The 19,228-nt window shown below is 42.4% G+C and overlaps 11 non-coding genes across 11 annotated transcripts; all 11 read right to left on the bottom strand.

Annotated features, from left to right (window-relative positions):
* Nucleotides 1-609: 609 nt before the first annotated feature.
* LOC134306768 (U1 spliceosomal RNA) lies at nt 610-773 on the bottom strand. The gene has a single exon (XR_010009443.1). It is a non-coding gene; the product is annotated as a U1 spliceosomal RNA (small nuclear RNA).
* Nucleotides 774-3,260: 2,487 nt separating this feature from the next.
* LOC134306752 (U1 spliceosomal RNA) lies at nt 3,261-3,424 on the bottom strand. Its single transcript, XR_010009427.1, has one exon. It is a non-coding gene; the product is annotated as a U1 spliceosomal RNA (small nuclear RNA).
* Nucleotides 3,425-4,646: 1,222 nt separating this feature from the next.
* Nucleotides 4,647-4,810, bottom strand: LOC134306774 (U1 spliceosomal RNA). The gene has a single exon (XR_010009449.1). It is a non-coding gene; the product is annotated as a U1 spliceosomal RNA (small nuclear RNA).
* Nucleotides 4,811-6,043: 1,233 nt separating this feature from the next.
* Nucleotides 6,044-6,207, bottom strand: LOC134306778 (U1 spliceosomal RNA). Its single transcript, XR_010009453.1, has one exon. It is a non-coding gene; the product is annotated as a U1 spliceosomal RNA (small nuclear RNA).
* A 1,582-nt stretch (nt 6,208-7,789) lies between these two features.
* On the bottom strand, nt 7,790-7,953 carry LOC134306761 (U1 spliceosomal RNA). Its single transcript, XR_010009436.1, has one exon. It is a non-coding gene; the product is annotated as a U1 spliceosomal RNA (small nuclear RNA).
* A 1,842-nt stretch (nt 7,954-9,795) lies between these two features.
* LOC134306750 (U1 spliceosomal RNA) lies at nt 9,796-9,959 on the bottom strand. The gene has a single exon (XR_010009426.1). It is a non-coding gene; the product is annotated as a U1 spliceosomal RNA (small nuclear RNA).
* Nucleotides 9,960-11,180: 1,221 nt separating this feature from the next.
* On the bottom strand, nt 11,181-11,344 carry LOC134306769 (U1 spliceosomal RNA). Its single transcript, XR_010009444.1, has one exon. It is a non-coding gene; the product is annotated as a U1 spliceosomal RNA (small nuclear RNA).
* Nucleotides 11,345-12,577: 1,233 nt separating this feature from the next.
* On the bottom strand, nt 12,578-12,741 carry LOC134306767 (U1 spliceosomal RNA). The gene has a single exon (XR_010009442.1). It is a non-coding gene; the product is annotated as a U1 spliceosomal RNA (small nuclear RNA).
* A 1,580-nt stretch (nt 12,742-14,321) lies between these two features.
* On the bottom strand, nt 14,322-14,485 carry LOC134306760 (U1 spliceosomal RNA). Its single transcript, XR_010009435.1, has one exon. It is a non-coding gene; the product is annotated as a U1 spliceosomal RNA (small nuclear RNA).
* Nucleotides 14,486-16,969: 2,484 nt separating this feature from the next.
* On the bottom strand, nt 16,970-17,133 carry LOC134306766 (U1 spliceosomal RNA). Its single transcript, XR_010009441.1, has one exon. It is a non-coding gene; the product is annotated as a U1 spliceosomal RNA (small nuclear RNA).
* A 1,222-nt stretch (nt 17,134-18,355) lies between these two features.
* Nucleotides 18,356-18,519, bottom strand: LOC134306773 (U1 spliceosomal RNA). Its single transcript, XR_010009448.1, has one exon. It is a non-coding gene; the product is annotated as a U1 spliceosomal RNA (small nuclear RNA).
* Nucleotides 18,520-19,228: the final 709 nt, after the last annotated feature.

Genomic DNA, 19,228 nt, shown 5'->3' with positions numbered 1-19,228 from the left:
GGTGCCCTTTTTTTGGCTTGAGCACCTGCCCCCAAAAATGTCTGTGCACGTGCCTGGCCCAGTGCTAAAGCTGATTTAAAATACCGGTCTCTTTAACGTTTGTATCAACAAGCTTTTTATGTAAACGCTGCCTTTCCAAAAATAGCTCTGGACGACCACTTTTGTCCCAACGCAAAAATGCCTGATCCGAGCTGCACATCGAACAAAATCTACAAACTCTATTTTTGCCACCACAGAAATCAGGGGAGAGCGCGAACGCAGTCCCCCACTAACTTTATATATAAGTTAAATATCCTACTGTGTTTTTTCATTTTTTATTTTATTAATAATTTTGGCGATGGGTGCCCTTTTTTTGGCTTGAGCACCTGCCCCCAAAAATGTCTGTGCACGTGCCTGGCCCAGTGCTAAAGCTGATTTAAAATACCGGTCTCTTTAACGTTTGTATCAACAAGCTTTTTATGTAAACGCTGCCTTTCCAAAAATAGCTCTGGACGACCACTTTTATACCAACGCAAAAATGCCACAAATCCGTTCTCCTGATCCGAGCTGCACATCGAACAACGACGGTCGGCTAAAATCTGCAAACTCTATTTTTGCCACCACAGAAATCAGGGAAGAGCGCGAACGCAGTCCCCCACTATCAGAAATTATGCAGTCGAGATTCCCACATTTGGGGAATTCGCAGCAGTCAGCACAACCACAGTGCAATGGCTGAGCCTCGCCCTGGGTGAACCACCTTCTTGATCATGGTCTCGCCCCTGCCAGGTAAGTATGAGGTGTAGAAGCACCGCCGAACAGAGACACCGAATCACACACCGTTCAAACTCACGGTGAGCTCCACTCGTCTACTCATCACACCAGCACAAACCTCACCGAACGCAAACGCCGCTATTCTGCAACATCAAAACGACCACGCCGACATTTGCCTGAAAATAAGAAAAAAAAAAAAAAGAAAAAAAAACACTTGGTTCAACCAAAACAGAAGAAAAAAATGATCATTTCAAATTGATCTACAAAAAAGAAAAGAAAAAACACTGTAAAAATCCACCTGACAAGCATGCCCTTTACAGGTTTGGCATAGCTCAATCATGAAACGGTCAAATTAGCCTAAAAAATGGTGCAAACGGCTAATTATGTGCCCAGTGCTAAAGCTGATCTAAAATACCGGTCTCTTTAACGTTTGTATCAACAAGCTTTTTATGTAAACGCTGCCTATCCAAAAAATAGCTCTGGACGACCACTTTTTTTCCAAGGCAAAAACGCCACAAATCCGTTCTATCCGAGCTTCAAATCGAAATACGACGAATCAGAACGAAAATCATACAGAACAAGAAAAAAATGAATACGGTCTCGCTCAATTTTACAAGCTCTTGCTTTGCCACCACAGAAATCAAGGGAAAGCGCGAACGCGGTCCCTCATTATCAGAAATTAGCGTTCTATTTCACGTTTGTATCAACAAGCTTTTAATGCAAACGCTGCCTATCCAAAAATAGCTCTGAACTACCACTTTTTGCCCCACGAATCCGTCCAATTGATCGGAACTGCACGCAAAAGAACAACGAATCAGAATGAAAATCATACAGAACAAGAAACTAATTGAATACGGTCGGCTAAAATCTACAAGCTCTATCTTTGCCACCACAGAAATCAGGGAAGAGCGCGAACGCAGTCCCCCACTAACTTTATATATAAGTTAAATATCCTACTGTGTTTTTTCATTTTTTATTTTATTAATAATTTTGGCGATGGGTGCCCTTTTTTTGGCTTGAGCACCTGCCCCCAAAAATGTCTGTGCACGTGCCTGGCCCAGTGCTAAAGCTGATTTAAAATACCGGTCTCTTTAACGTTTGTATCAACAAGCTTTTTATGTAAACGCTGCCTTTCCAAAAATAGCTCTGGACGACCACTTTTGTCCCAACGCAAAAATGCCTGATCCGAGCTGCACATCGAACAAAATCTACAAACTCTATTTTTGCCACCACAGAAATCAGGGGAGAGCGCGAACGCAGTCCCCCACTAACTTTATATATAAGTTAAATATCCTACTGTGTTTTTTCATTTTTTATTTTATTAATAATTTTGGCGATGGGTGCCCTTTTTTTGGCTTGAGCACCTGCCCCCAAAAATGTCTGTGCACGTGCCTGGCCCAGTGCTAAAGCTGATTTAAAATACCGGTCTCTTTAACGTTTGTATCAACAAGCTTTTTATGTAAGCTGCCTTTTATGTTATGCTGCCTTTCCAAAAATAGCTCTGGACGACCACTTTTGTCCCAACGCAAAAATGCCACAAATCCGTTCTCCTGATCCGAGCTGCACATCGAACAACGACGGTCGGCTAAAACCTACAAACTCTATTTTTGCCACCACAGAAATCAGGGGAGAGCGCGAACGCGGTCCCTCATTATCAGAAATTAGCGTTCTATTTCACGTTTGTATCAACAAGCTTTTTATGTAAACGCTGCCTATCCAAAAATAGCTCTGAACGACCACTTTTTTCCCCACGAATGCGTCCAATTGATCGGAACTGCACGCAAAAGAACAACGAATCAGAATGAAAATCATACAGAACAAGAAACTAATTGAATACGGTCGGCTAAAATCTACAAGCTCTATCTTTGCCACCACAGAAATCAGGGGAGAGCGCGAACGCAGTCCCCCACTAACTTTATATATAAGTTAAATATCCTACTGTGTTTTTTCAATTTTTATTTCATTAATAATTTTGGCGATGGGTGCTCTTTATTTGGCTTGAGCACCTGCCCCCAAAAATGTCTGTGCACGTGCCTGGCCCAGTGCTAAAGCTGATTTAAAATACCGGTCTCTTTAGTCAAGAAACTAATTGAATACGGTCGGCTAAAATCTACAAGCTCTATCTTTGCCACCACAGAAATAAGGGGAGAGCGCGAACGCAGTCCCCCACTAACTTTATATATAAGTTAAATATCCTACTGTGTTTTTTCATTTTTTATTTTATTAATAATTTTGGCGATGGGTGCCCTTTTTTTGGCTTGAGCACCTGCCCCCAAAAATGTCTGTGCACGTGCCTGGCCCAGTGCTAAAGCTGATTTAAAATACCGGTCTCTTTAACGTTTGTATCAACAAGCTTTTTATGTAAACGCTGCCTTTCCAAAAATAGCTCTGGACGACCACTTTTGTCCCAACGCAAAAATGCCACAAATCCGTTCTCCTGATCCGAGCAGCACATCGAACAACGACGGTCGGCTAAAATCTGCAAACTCTATTTTTGCCACCACAGAAATCAGGGGAGAGCGCGAACGCAGTCCCCCACAATCAGAAATTATGCAGTCGAGATTCCCACATTTGGGGAATTCGCAGCGGTCAGCACAACCGGAGTGCAATGGCTGAGCCTCGCCCTGGGTGAACCACCTTCTTGATCATGGTCTCGCCCCTGCCAGGTAAGTATGAGGTGTAGAGGCACCGCCGAACAGAGACACCGAATCACACACCGTTCAAACTCACGGTGAGCTCCACTCGTCTACTCATCACACCAGCACAAACCTCACCGAACGCAAACGCCGCTATTCTGCAACATCAAAACGACCACGCCGACATTTGCCTGAAAATAAGAAAAAAAAAAAAAAAAAAAACACTTGGTTCAACCAAAACAGAAGAAAAAAATGATCATTTCAAATTGATCTACAAAAAAGAAAAGAAAAAAACACTGTAAAAATCCACCTGACAAGCATGCCCTTTACAGGTTTGGCATAGCTCAATCATGAAACGGTCAAATTAGCCTAAGAAATAGTGCAAACGGCTAATTATGTGCCCAGTGCTAAAGCTGATCTAAAATACCGGTCTCTTTAACGTTTGTATCAACAAGCTTTTTATGTAAACGCTGCCTATCCAAAAATAGCTCTGGACGACCACTTTTTTTCCAAGGCAAAAACGCCACAAATCCGTTCTATCCGAGCTTCAAATCGAAATACGACGAATCAGAACGAAAATCATACAGAACAAGAAAAAAATGAATACGGTCTCGCTCAATTTTACAAGCTCTTGCTTTGCCACCACAGAAATCAAGGGAAAGCGCGAACGCGGTCCCTCATTATCAGAAATTAGCGTTCTATTTCACGTTTGTATCAACAAGCTTTTTATGCAAACGCTGCCTATCCAAAAATAGCTCTGAACTACCACTTTTTGCCCCACGAATCCGTCCAATTGATCGGAACTGCACGCAAAAGAACAACGAATCAGAATGAAAATCATACAGAACAAGAAACTAATTGAATACGGTCGGCTAAAATCTACAAGCTCGAACGCAGTCCCCCACTAACTTTATATATAAGTTAAATATCCTACTGTGTTTTTTCATTTTTTATTTTATTAATAATTTTGGCGATGAGTGCCCTTTTTTTGGCTTGAGCACCTGCCCCCAAAAATGTCTGTGCACGTGCCTGGCCCAGTGCTAAAGCTGATTTAAAATACCGGTCTCTTTAACGTTTGTATCAACAAGCTTTTTATGTAAGCTGCCTTTTATGTTATGCTGCCTTTCCAAAAATAGCTCTGGACGACCACTTTTGTCCCAACGCAAAAATGCCACAAATCCGTTCTCCTGATCCGAGCTGCACATCGAACAACGACGGTCGGCTAAAATCTACAAACTCTATTTTTGCCACCACAGAAATCAGGGGAGAGCGCGAACGCAGTCCCCCACTATCAGAAATGATGCAGTCGAGATTCCCACATTTGGGGAATTCGCAGCGGTCAGCACAACCGGAGTGCAATGGCTGAGCCTCGCCCTGGGTGAACCACCTTCTTGATCATGGTCTCGCTCCTGCCAGGTAAGTATGAGGTGTAGAGGCACCGCCGAACAGAGACACCGAATCACACACCGTTCAAACTCACGGTGAGCTCCACTCGTCTACTCATCACACCAGCACAAAACGCCGCTATTCTGCAACATCAAAACGACCACGCCGACATTTGCCTGAAAATAAGAAAAAAAAACCACTTGGTTCAACCAAAACAGAAGAAAAAAATGATCATTTCAAATTGATCTACAAAAAAGAAAAAAGAAAACACTGTAAAAATCCACCTGACAAGCATGCCCTTTACATGTTTGGCATAGCTCAATCATGAAACGGTCAAATTAGCCTAAGAAATAGTGCAAACGGCTAATTATGTGCCCAGTGCTAAAGCTGATCTAAAATACCGGTCTCTTTAACGTTTGTATCAACAAGCTTTTTATGTAAACGCTGCCTATCCAAAAACAGCTCTGGACGACCACTTTTTTTCCAAGGCAAAAACGCCACAAATCCGTTCTTGATCCGAGCTGCAAATCGAAATACGACGAATCAGAATGAAAATCATACAGAACAAGAAACAAAATGAATACGGTCTCGCTCAATTTTACAAGCTCTTGCTTTGCCACCACAGAAATCAAGGGAAAGCGCGAACGCGGTCCCTCATTATCAGAAATTAGCGTTCTATTTCACGTTTGTATCAACAAGCTTTTTATGTAAACGCTGCCTATCCAAAAATAGCTCTGAACGACCACTTTTTTCCCCACGAATCCGTCCAATTGATAGGAACTGCACGCAAAAGAACAACGAATCAGAATGAAAATCATACAGAACAAGAAACTAATTGAATACGGTCGGCTAAAATCTACAAGCTCTATCTTTGCCACCACAGAAATCAGGGGAGAGCGCGAACGCAGTCCCCCACTAACTTTATATATAAGTTAAATATCCTACTGTGTTTTTTCATTTTTTATTTTATTAATAATTTTGGCGATGGGTGCCCTTTTTTTGGCTTGAGCACCTGCCCCCAAAAATGTCTGTGCACGTGCCTGGCCCAGTGCTAAAGCTGATTTAAAATACCGGTCTCTTTAACGTTTGTATCAACAAGCTTTCTATGTAAGCTGCCTTTTATGTTATGCTGCCTTTCCAAAAATAGCTCTGGACGACCACTTTTGTCCCAACGCAAAAATGCCACAAATCCGTTCTCCTGATCCGAGCTGCACATCGAACAACGACGGTCGGCTAAAACCTACAAACTCTATTTTTGCCACCACAGAAATCAGGGGAGAGCGCGAACGCAGTCCCCCACTATCAGAAATTATGCAGTCGAGATTCCCACATTTGGGGAATTCGCAGCGGTCAGCACAACCGGAGTGCAATGGCTGAGCCTCGCCCTGGGTGAACCACCTTCTTGATCATGGTCTCGCCCCTGCCAGGTAAGTATGAGGTGTAGAGGCACCGCCGAACAGAGACACCGAATCACACACCGTTCAAACTCACGGTGAGCTCCACTCGTCTACTCATCACACCAGCACAAACCTCACCGAACGCAAACGCCGCTATTCTGCAACATCAAAACGACCACGCCGACATTTGCCTGAAAATAAGAAAAAAAGAAAAGAAAAAAAAACACTTGGTTCAACCAAAACAGAAGAAAAAAATGATCATTTCAAATTGATCTACAAAAAAGAAAAGAAAAAACACTGTAAAAATCCACCTGACAAGCATGCCCTTTACAGGTTTGGCATAGCTCAATCATGAAACGGTCAAATTAGCCTAAGAAATAGTGCAAACGGCTAATTATGTGCCCAGTGCTAAAGCTGATCTAAAATACCGGTCTCTTTAACGTTTGTATCAACAAGCTTTTTATGTAAACGCTGCCTATCCAAAAATAGCTCTGGACGACCACTTTTTTTCCAAGGCAAAAACGCCACAAATCCGTTCTATCCGAGCTTCAAATCGAAATACGACGAATCAGAACGAAAATCATACAGAACAAGAAAAAAATGAATACGGTCTCGCTCAATTTTACAAGCTCTTGCTTTGCCACCACAGAAATCAAGGGAAAGCGCGAACGCGGTCCCTCATTATCAGAAATTAGCGTTCTATTTCACGTTTGTATCAACAAGCTTTTTATGCAAACGCTGCCTATCCAAAAATAGCTCTGAACTACCACTTTTTGCCCCACGAATCCGTCCAATTGATCGGAACTGCACGCAAAAGAACAACGAATCAGAATGAAAATCATACAGAACAAGAAACTAATTGAATACGGTCGGCTAAAATCTACAAGCTCTATCTTTGCCACCACAGAAATCAGGGAAGAGCGCGAACGCAGTCCCCCACTAACTTTATATATAAGTTAAATATCCTACTGTGTTTTTTCATTTTTTATTTTATTAATAATTTTGGCGATGGGTGCCCTTTTTTTGGCTTGAGCACCTGCCCCCAAAAATGTCTGTGCACGTGCCTGGCCCAGTGCTAAAGCTGATTTAAAATACCGGTCTCTTTAACGTTTGTATCAACAAGCTTTTTATGTAAACGCTGCCTTTCCAAAAATAGCTCTGGACGACCACTTTTGTCCCAACGCAAAAATGCCTGATCCGAGCTGCACATCGAACAAAATCTACAAACTCTATTTTTGCCACCACAGAAATCAGGGGAGAGCGCGAACGCAGTCCCCCACTAACTTTATATATAAGTTAAATATCCTACTGTGTTTTTTCATTTTTTATTTTATTAATAATTTTGGCGATGGGTGCCCTTTTTTTGGCTTGAGCACCTGCCCCCAAAAATGTCTGTGCACGTGCCTGGCCCAGTGCTAAAGCTGATTTAAAATACCGGTCTCTTTAACGTTTGTATCAACAAGCTTTTTATGTAAACGCTGCCTTTCCAAAAATAGCTCTGGACGACCACTTTTATACCAACGCAAAAATGCCACAAATCCGTTCTCCTGATCCGAGCTGCACATCGAACAACGACGGTCGGCTAAAATCTGCAAACTCTATTTTTGCCACCACAGAAATCAGGGGAGAGCGCGAACGCAGTCCCCCACTATCAGAAATTATGCAGTCGAGATTCCCACATTTGGGGAATTCGCAGCAGTCAGCACAACCAGAGTGCAATGGCTGAGCCTCGCCCTGGGTGAACCACCTTCTTGATCATGGTCTCGCCCCTGCCAGGTAAGTATGAGGTGTAGAAGCACCGCCGAACAGAGACACCGAATCACACACCGTTCAAACTCACGGTGAGCTCCACTCGTCTACTCATCACACCAGCACAAACCTCACCGAACGCAAACGCCGCTATTCTGCAACATCAAAACGACCACGCCGACATTTGCCTGAAAATAAGAAAAAAAAACCAAAAAAAAAACCACTTGGTTCAACCAAAACAGAAGAAAAAAATGATCATTTCAAATTGATCTACAAAAAAGAAAAGAAAAAACACTGTAAAAATCCACCTGACAAGCATGCCCTTTACAGGTTTGGCATAGCTCAATCATGAAACGGTCAAATTAGCCTAAAAAATAGTGCAAACGGCTAATTATGTGCCCAGTGCTAAAGCTGATCTAAAATACCGGTCTCTTTAACGTTTGTATCAACAAGCTTTTTATGTAAACGCTGCCTATCCAAAAATAGCTCTGGACGACCACTTTTTTTCCAAGGCAAAAACGCCACAAATCCGTTCTATCCGAGCTTCAAATCGAAATACGACGAATCAGAACGAAAATCATACAGAACAAGAAAAAAATGAATACGGTCTCGCTCAATTTTACAAGCTCTTGCTTTGCCACCACAGAAATCAAGGGAAAGCGCGAACGCGGTCCCTCATTATCAGAAATTAGCGTTCTATTTCACGTTTGTATCAACAAGCTTTTAATGCAAACGCTGCCTATCCAAAAATAGCTCTGAACTACCACTTTTTGCCCCACGAATCCGTCCAATTGATCGGAACTGCACGCAAAAGAACAACGAATCAGAATGAAAATCATACAGAACAAGAAACTAATTGAATACGGTCGGCTAAAATCTACAAGCTCTATCTTTGCCACCACAGAAATCAGGGAAGAGCGCGAACGCAGTCCCCCACTAACTTTATATATAAGTTAAATATCCTACTGTGTTTTTTCATTTTTTATTTTATTAATAATTTTGGCGATGGGTGCCCTTTTTTTGGCTTGAGCACCTGCCCCCAAAAATGTCTGTGCACGTGCCTGGCCCAGTGCTAAAGCTGATTTAAAATACCGGTCTCTTTAACGTTTGTATCAACAAGCTTTTTATGTAAACGCTGCCTTTCCAAAAATAGCTCTGGACGACCACTTTTGTCCCAACGCAAAAATGCCTGATCCGAGCTGCACATCGAACAAAATCTACAAACTCTATTTTTGCCACCACAGAAATCAGGGGAGAGCGCGAACGCAGTCCCCCACTAACTTTATATATAAGTTAAATATCCTACTGTGTTTTTTCATTTTTTATTTTATTAATAATTTTGGCGATGGGTGCCCTTTTTTTGGCTTGAGCACCTGCCCCCAAAAATGTCTGTGCACGTGCCTGGCCCAGTGCTAAAGCTGATTTAAAATACCGGTCTCTTTAGTCAAGAAACTAATTGAATACGGTCGGCTAAAATCTACAAGCTCTATCTTTGCCACCACAGAAATAAGGGGAGAGCGCGAACGCAGTCCCCCACTAACTTTATATATAAGTTAAATATTCTACTGTGTTTTTTCATTTTTTATTTTATTAATAATTTTGGCGATGGGTGCCCTTTTTTTGGCTTGAGCACCTGCCCCCAAAAATGTCTGTGCACGTGCCTGGCCCAGTGCTAAAGCTGATTTAAAATACCGGTCTCTTTAACGTTTGTATCAACAAGCTTTTTATGTAAACGCTGCCTTTCCAAAAATAGCTCTGGACGACCACTTTTGTCCCAACGCAAAAATGCCACAAATCCGTTCTCCTGATCCGAGCAGCACATCGAACAACGACGGTCGGCTAAAATCTGCAAACTCTATTTTTGCCACCACAGAAATCAGGGGAGAGCGCGAACGCAGTCCCCCACAATCAGAAATTATGCAGTCGAGATTCCCACATTTGGGGAATTCGCAGCGGTCAGCACAACCGGAGTGCAATGGCTGAGCCTCGCCCTGGGTGAACCACCTTCTTGATCATGGTCTCGCCCCTGCCAGGTAAGTATGAGGTGTAGAGGCACCGCCGAACAGAGACACCGAATCACACACCGTTCAAACTCACGGTGAGCTCCACTCGTCTACTCATCACACCAGCACAAACCTCACCGAACGCAAACGCCGCTATTCTGCAACATCAAAACGACCACGCCGACATTTGCCTGAAAATAAGAAAAAAAAAAAAAAAAAAACACTTGGTTCAACCAAAACAGAAGAAAAAAATGATCATTTCAAATTGATCTACAAAAAAGAAAAGAAAAAAACACTGTAAAAATCCACCTGACAAGCATGCCCTTTACAGGTTTGGCATAGCTCAATCATGAAACGGTCAAATTAGCCTAAGAAATAGTGCAAACGGCTAATTATGTGCCCAGTGCTAAAGCTGATCTAAAATACCGGTCTCTTTAACGTTTGTATCAACAAGCTTTTTATGTAAACGCTGCCTATCCAAAAATAGCTCTGGACGACCACTTTTTTTCCAAGGCAAAAACGCCACAAATCCGTTCTATCCGAGCTTCAAATCGAAATACGACGAATCAGAACGAAAATCATACAGAACAAGAAAAAAATGAATACGGTCTCGCTCAATTTTACAAGCTCTTGCTTTGCCACCACAGAAATCAAGGGAAAGCGCGAACGCGGTCCCTCATTATCAGAAATTAGCGTTCTATTTCACGTTTGTATCAACAAGCTTTTTATGCAAACGCTGCCTATCCAAAAATAGCTCTGAACTACCACTTTTTGCCCCACGAATCCGTCCAATTGATCGGAACTGCACGCAAAAGAACAACGAATCAGAATGAAAATCATACAGAACAAGAAACTAATTGAATACGGTCGGCTAAAATCTACAAGCTCGAACGCAGTCCCCCACTAACTTTATATATAAGTTAAATATCCTACTGTGTTTTTTCATTTTTTATTTTATTAATAATTTTGGCGATGAGTGCCCTTTTTTTGGCTTGAGCACCTGCCCCCAAAAATGTCTGTGCACGTGCCTGGCCCAGTGCTAAAGCTGATTTAAAATACCGGTCTCTTTAACGTTTGTATCAACAAGCTTTTTATGTAAGCTGCCTTTTATGTTATGCTGCCTTTCCAAAAATAGCTCTGGACGACCACTTTTGTCCCAACGCAAAAATGCCACAAATCCGTTCTCCTGATCCGAGCTGCACATCGAACAACGACGGTCGGCTAAAATCTACAAACTCTATTTTTGCCACCACAGAAATCAGGGAAGAGCGCGAACGCAGTCCCCCACTATCAGAAATTATGCAGTCGAGATTCCCACATTTGGGGAATTCGCAGCGGTCAGCACAACCGGAGTGCAATGGCTGAGCCTCGCCCTGGGTGAACCACCTTCTTGATCATGGTCTCGCTCCTGCCAGGTAAGTATGAGGTGTAGAGGCACCGCCGAACAGAGACACCGAATCACACACCGTTCAAACTCACGGTGAGCTCCACTCGTCTACTCATCACACCAGCACAAAACGCCGCTATTCTGCAACATCAAAACGACCACGCCGACATTTGACTGAAAATAAGAAAAAAAAACCACTTGGTTCAACCAAAACAGAAGAAAAAAATGATCATTTCAAATTGATCTACAAAAAAGAAAAAAGAAAACACTGTAAAAATCCACCTGACAAGCATGCCCTTTACATGTTTGGCATAGCTCAATCATGAAACGGTCAAATTAGCCTAAGAAATAGTGCAAACGGCTAATTATGTGCCCAGTGCTAAAGCTGATCTAAAATACCGGTCTCTTTAACGTTTGTATCAACAAGCTTTTTATGTAAACGCTGCCTATCCAAAAACAGCTCTGGACGACCACTTTTTTTCCAAGGCAAAAACGCCACAAATCCGTTCTTGATCCGAGCTGCAAATCGAAATACGACGAATCAGAATGAAAATCATACAGAACAAGAAACAAAATGAATACGGTCTCGCTCAATTTTACAAGCTCTTGCTTTGCCACCACAGAAATCAAGGGAAAGCGCGAACGCGGTCCCTCATTATCAGAAATTAGCGTTCTATTTCACGTTTGTATCAACAAGCTTTTTATGTAAACGCTGCCTATCCAAAAATAGCTCTGAACGACCACTTTTTTCCCCACGAATCCGTCCAATTGATAGGAACTGCACGCAAAAGAACAACGAATCAGAATGAAAATCATACAGAACAAGAAACTAATTGAATACGGTCGGCTAAAATCTACAAGCTCTATCTTTGCCACCACAGAAATCAGGGGAGAGCGCGAACGCAGTCCCCCACTAACTTTATATATAAGTTAAATATCCTACTGTGTTTTTTCATTTTTTATTTTATTAATAATTTTGGCGATGGGTGCCCTTTTTTTGGCTTGAGCACCTGCCCCCAAAAATGTCTGTGCACGTGCCTGGCCCAGTGCTAAAGCTGATTTAAAATACCGGTCTCTTTAACGTTTGTATCAACAAGCTTTCTATGTAAGCTGCCTTTTATGTTATGCTGCCTTTCCAAAAATAGCTCTGGACGACCACTTTTGTCCCAACGCAAAAATGCCACAAATCCGTTCTCCTGATCCGAGCTGCACATCGAACAACGACGGTCGGCTAAAACCTACAAACTCTATTTTTGCCACCACAGAAATCAGGGGAGAGCGCGAACGCAGTCCCCCACTATCAGAAATTATGCAGTCGAGATTCCCACATTTGGGGAATTCGCAGCGGTCAGCACAACCGGAGTGCAATGGCTGAGCCTCGCCCTGGGTGAACCACCTTCTTGATCATGGTCTCGCCCCTGCCAGGTAAGTATGAGGTGTAGAGGCACCGCCGAACAGAGACACCGAATCACACACCGTTCAAACTCACGGTGAGCTCCACTCGTCTACTCATCACACCAGCACAAACCTCACCGAACGCAAACGCCGCTATTCTGCAACATCAAAACGACCACGCCGACATGTGCCTGAAAATAAGAAAAAAAACAGAAAAAAAAACACTTGGTTCAACCAAAACAGAAGAAAAAAATGATCATTTCAAATTGATCTACAAAAAAGAAAAGAAAAAACACTGTAAAAATCCACCTGACAAGCATGCCCTTTACAGGTTTGGCATAGCTCAATCATGAAACGGTCAAATTAGCCTAAGAAATAGTGCAAACGGCTAATTATGTGCCCAGTGCTAAAGCTGATCTAAAATACCGGTCTCTTTAACGTTTGTATCAACAAGCTTTTTATGTAAACGCTGCCTATCCAAAAATAGCTCTGGACGACCACTTTTTTTCCAAGGCAAAAACGCCACAAATCCGTTCTATCCGAGCTTCAAATCGAAATACGACGAATCAGAACGAAAATCATACAGAACAAGAAAAAAATGAATACGGTCTCGCTCAATTTTACAAGCTCTTGCTTTGCCACCACAGAAATCAAGGGAAAGCGCGAACGCGGTCCCTCATTATCAGAAATTAGCGTTCTATTTCACGTTTGTATCAACAAGCTTTTTATGCAAACGCTGCCTATCCAAAAATAGCTCTGAACTACCACTTTTTGCCCCACGAATCCGTCCAATTGATCGGAACTGCACGCAAAAGAACAACGAATCAGAATGAAAATCATACAGAACAAGAAACTAATTGAATACGGTCGGCTAAAATCTACAAGCTCTATCTTTGCCACCACAGAAATCAGGGAAGAGCGCGAACGCAGTCCCCCACTAACTTTATATATAAGTTAAATATCCTACTGTGTTTTTTCATTTTTTATTTTATTAATAATTTTGGCGATGGGTGCCCTTTTTTTGGCTTGAGCACCTGCCCCCAAAAATGTCTGTGCACGTGCCTGGCCCAGTGCTAAAGCTGATTTAAAATACCGGTCTCTTTAACGTTTGTATCAACAAGCTTTTTATGTAAACGCTGCCTTTCCAAAAATAGCTCTGGACGACCACTTTTGTCCCAACGCAAAAATGCCTGATCCGAGCTGCACATCGAACAAAATCTACAAACTCTATTTTTGCCACCACAGAAATCAGGGGAGAGCGCGAACGCAGTCCCCCACTAACTTTATATATAAGTTAAATATCCTACTGTGTTTTTTCATTTTTTATTTTATTAATAATTTTGGCGATGGGTGCCCTTTTTTTGGCTTGAGCACCTGCCCCCAAAAATGTCTGTGCACGTGCCTGGCCCAGTGCTAAAGCTGATTTAAAATACCGGTCTCTTTAACGTTTGTATCAACAAGCTTTTTATGTAAACGCTGCCTTTCCAAAAATAGCTCTGGACGACCACTTTTATACCAACGCAAAAATGCCACAAATCCGTTCTCCTGATCCGAGCTGCACATCGAACAACGACGGTCGGCTAAAATCTGCAAACTCTATTTTTGCCACCACAGAAATCAGGGGAGAGCGCGAACGCAGTCCCCCACTATCAGAAATTATGCAGTCGAGATTCCCACATTTGGGGAATTCGCAGCAGTCAGCACAACCAGAGTGCAATGGCTGAGCCTCGCCCTGGGTGAACCACCTTCTTGATCATGGTCTCGCCCCTGCCAGGTAAGTATGAGGTGTAGAAGCACCGCCGAACAGAGACACCGAATCACACACCGTTCAAACTCACGGTGAGCTCCACTCGTCTACTCATCACACCAGCACAAACCTCACCGAACGCAAACGCCGCTATTCTGCAACATCAAAACGACCACGCCGACATTTGCCTGAAAATAAGAAAAAAAAAACAAAAAAAAAACCACTTGGTTCAACCAAAACAGAAGAAAAAAATGATCATTTCAAATTGATCTACAAAAAAGAAAAGAAAAAACACTGTAAAAATCCACCTGACAAGCATGCCCTTTACAGGTTTGGCATAGCTCAATCATGAAACGGTCAAATTAGCCTAAAAAATAGTGCAAACGGCTAATTATGTGCCCAGTGCTAAAGCTGATCTAAAATACCGGTCTCTTTAACGTTTGTATCAACAAGCTTTTTATGTAAACGCTGCCTATCCAAAAATAGCTCTGGACGACCACTTTTTTTCCAAGGCAAAAACGCCACAAATCCGTTCTATCCGAGCTTCAAATCGAAATACGACGAATCAGAACGAAAATCATACAGAACAAGAAAAAAATGAATACGGTCTCGCTCAATTTTACAAGCTCTTGCTTTGCCACCACAGAAATCAAGGGAAAGCGCGAACGCGGTCCCTCATTATCAGAAATTAGCGTTCTATTTCACGTTTGTATCAACAAGCTTTTAATGCAAACGCTGCCTATCCAAAAATAGCTCTGAACTACCACTTTTTGCCCCACGAATCCGTCCAATTGATCGGAACTGCACGCAAAAGAACAACGAATCAGAATGAAAATCATACAGAACAAGAAACTAATTGAATACGGTCGGCTAAAATCTACAAGCTCTATCTTTGCCACCACAGAAATCAGGGAAGAGCGCGAACGCAGTCCCCCACTAACTTTATATATAAGTTAAATATCCTACTGTGTTTTTTCATTTTTTATTTTATTAATAATTTTGGCGATGGGTGCCCTTTTTTTGGCTTGAGCACCTGCCCCCAAAAATGTCTGTGCACGTGCCTGGCCCAGTGCTAAAGCTGATTTAAAATACCGGTCTCTTTAACGTTTGTATCAACAAGCTTTTTATGTAAACGCTGCCTTTCCAAAAATAGCTCTGGACGACCACTTTTGTCCCAACGCAAAAATGCCTGATCCGAGCTGCACATCGAACAAAATCTACAAACTCTATTTTTGCCACCACAGAAATCAGGGGAGAGCGCGAACGCAGTCCCCCACTAACTTTATATATAAGTTAAATATCCTACTGTGTTTTTTCATTTTTTATTTTATTAATAATTTTGGCGATGGGTGCCCTTTTTTTGGCTTGAGCACCTGCCCCCAAAAATGTCTGTGCACGTGCCTGGCCCAGTGCTAAAGCTGATTTAAAATACCGGTCTCTTTAACGTTTGTATCAACAAGCTTTTTATGTAAGCTGCCTTTTATGTTATGCTGCCTTTCCAAAAATAGCTCTGGACGACCACTTTTGTCCCAACGCAAAAATGCCACAAATCCGTTCTCCTGATCCGAGCTGCACATCGAACAACGACGGTCGGCTAAAACCTACAAACTCTATTTTTGCCACCACAGAAATCAGGGGAGAGCGCGAACGCGGTCCCTCATTATCAGAAATTAGCGTTCTATTTCACGTTTGTATCAACAAGCTTTTTATGTAAACGCTGCCTATCCAAAAATAGCTCTGAACGACCACTTTTTTCCCCACGAATGCGTCCAATTGATCGGAACTGCACGCAAAAGAACAACGAATCAGAATGAAAATCATACAGAACAAGAAACTAATTGAATACGGTCGGCTAAAATCTACAAGCTCTATCTTTGCCACCACAGAAATCAGGGGAGAGCGCGAACGCAGTCCCCCACTAACTTTATATATAAGTTAAATATCCTACTGTGTTTTTTCAATTTTTATTTCATTAATAATTTTGGCGATGGGTGCTCTTTATTTGGCTTGAGCACCTGCCCCCAAAAATGTCTGTGCACGTGCCTGGCCCAGTGCTAAAGCTGATTTAAAATACCGGTCTCTTTAGTCAAGAAACTAATTGAATACGGTCGGCTAAAATCTACAAGCTCTATCTTTGCCACCACAGAAATAAGGGGAGAGCGCGAACGCAGTCCCCCACTAACTTTATATATAAGTTAAATATCCTACTGTGTTTTTTCATTTTTTATTTTATTAATAATTTTGGCGATGGGTGCCCTTTTTTTGGCTTGAGCACCTGCCCCCAAAAATGTCTGTGCACGTGCCTGGCCCAGTGCTAAAGCTGATTTAAAATACCGGTCTCTTTAACGTTTGTATCAACAAGCTTTTTATGTAAACGCTGCCTTTCCAAAAATAGCTCTGGACGACCACTTTTGTCCCAACGCAAAAATGCCACAAATCCGTTCTCCTGATCCGAGCAGCACATCGAACAACGACGGTCGGCTAAAATCTGCAAACTCTATTTTTGCCACCACAGAAATCAGGGGAGAGCGCGAACGCAGTCCCCCACAATCAGAAATGATGCAGTCGAGATTCCCACATTTGGGGAATTCGCAGCGGTCAGCACAACCGGAGTGCAATGGCTGAGCCTCGCCCTGGGTGAACCACCTTCTTGATCATGGTCTCGCCCCTGCCAGGTAAGTATGAGGTGTAGAGGCACCGCCGAACAGAGACACCGAATCACACACCGTTCAAACTCACGGTGAGCTCCACTCGTCTACTCATCACACCAGCACAAACCTCACCGAACGCAAACGCCGCTATTCTGCAACATCAAAACGACCACGCCGACATTTGCCTGAAAATAAGAAAAAAAAACAAAAAAAAAACACTTGGTTCAACCAAAACAGAAGAAAAAAATGATCATTTCAAATTGATCTACAAAAAAGAAAAGAAAAAAACACTGTAAAAATCCACCTGACAAGCATGCCCTTTACAGGTTTGGCATAGCTCAATCATGAAACGGTCAAATTAGCCTAAGAAATAGTGCAAACGGCTAATTATGTGCCCAGTGCTAAAGCTGATCTAAAATACCGGTCTCTTTAACGTTTGTATCAACAAGCTTTTTATGTAAACGCTGCCTATCCAAAAATAGCTCTGGACGACCACTTTTTTTCCAAGGCAAAAACGCCACAAATCCGTTCTATCCGAGCTTCAAATCGAAATACGACGAATCAGAACGAAAATCATACAGAACAAGAAAAAAATGAATACGGTCTCGCTCAATTTTACAAGCTCTTGCTTTGCCACCACAGAAATCAAGGGAAAGCGCGAACGCGGTCCCTCATTATCAGAAATTAGCGTTCTATTTCACGTTTGTATCAACAAGCTTTTTATGCAAACGCTGCCTATCCAAAAATAGCTCTGAACTACCACTTTTTGCCCCACGAATCCGTCCAATTGATCGGAACTGCACGCAAAAGAACAACGAATCAGAATGAAAATCATACAGAACAAGAAACTAATTGAATACGGTCGGCTAAAATCTACAAGCTCGAACGCAGTCCCCCACTAACTTTATATATAAGTTAAATATCCTACTGTGTTTTTTCATTTTTTATTTTATTAATAATTTTGGCGATGAGTGCCCTTTTTTTGGCTTGAGCACCTGCCCCCAAAAATGTCTGTGCACGTGCCTGGCCCAGTGCTAAAGCTGATTTAAAATACCGGTCTCTTTAACGTTTGTATCAACAAGCTTTTTATGTAAGCTGCCTTTTATGTTATGCTGCCTTTCCAAAAATAGCTCTGGACGACCACTTTTGTCCCAACGCAAAAATGCCACAAATCCGTTCTCCTGATCCGAGCTGCACATCGAACAACGACGGTCGGCTAAAATCTACAAACTCTATTTTTGCCACCACAGAAATCAGGGGAGAGCGCGAACGCAGTCCCCCACTATCAGAAATGATGCAGTCGAGATTCCCACATTTGGGGAATTCGCAGCGGTCAGCACAACCGGAGTGCAATGGCTGAGCCTCGCCCTGGGTGAACCACCTTCTTGATCATGGTCTCGCTCCTGCCAGGTAAGTATGAGGTGTAGAGGCACCGCCGAACAGAGACACCGAATCACACACCGTTCAAACTCACGGTGAGCTCCACTCGTCTACTCATCACACCAGCACAAAACGCCGCTATTCTGCAACATCAAAACGACCACGCCGACATTTGCCTGAAAATAAGAAAAAAAAACCACTTGGTTCAACCAAAACAGAAGAAAAAAAATGATCATTTCAAATTGATCTACAAAAAAGAAAAAAGAAAACACTGTAAAAATCCACCTGACAAGCATGCCCTTTACATGTTTGGCATAGCTCAATCATGAAACGGTCAAATTAGCCTAAGAAATAGTGCAAACGGCTAATTATGTGCCCAGTGCTAAAGCTGATCTAAAATACCGGTCTCTTTAACGTTTGTATCAACAAGCTTTTTATGTAAACGCTGCCTATCCAAAAACAGCTCTGGACGACCACTTTTTTTCCAAGGCAAAAACGCCACAAATCCGTTCTTGATCCGAGCTGCAAATCGAAATACGACGAATCAGAATGAAAATCATACAGAACAAGAAACAAAATGAATACGGTCTCGCTCAATTTTACAAGCTCTTGCTTTGCCACCACAGAAATCAAGGGAAAGCGCGAACGCGGTCCCTCATTATCAGAAATTAGCGTTCTATTTCACGTTTGTATCAACAAGCTTTTTATGTAAACGCTGCCTATCCAAAAATAGCTCTGAACGACCAC

This window comes from Trichomycterus rosablanca, unplaced genomic scaffold (assembly GCF_030014385.1).
Source record: "Trichomycterus rosablanca isolate fTriRos1 unplaced genomic scaffold, fTriRos1.hap1 scaffold_224, whole genome shotgun sequence".
Lineage (NCBI taxonomy): Eukaryota > Metazoa > Chordata > Actinopteri > Siluriformes > Trichomycteridae > Trichomycterus > Trichomycterus rosablanca.
The sequence above is the reverse complement of the archived record's forward strand: the minus strand, read 5'-3'. Positions and strand labels throughout refer to the sequence as shown.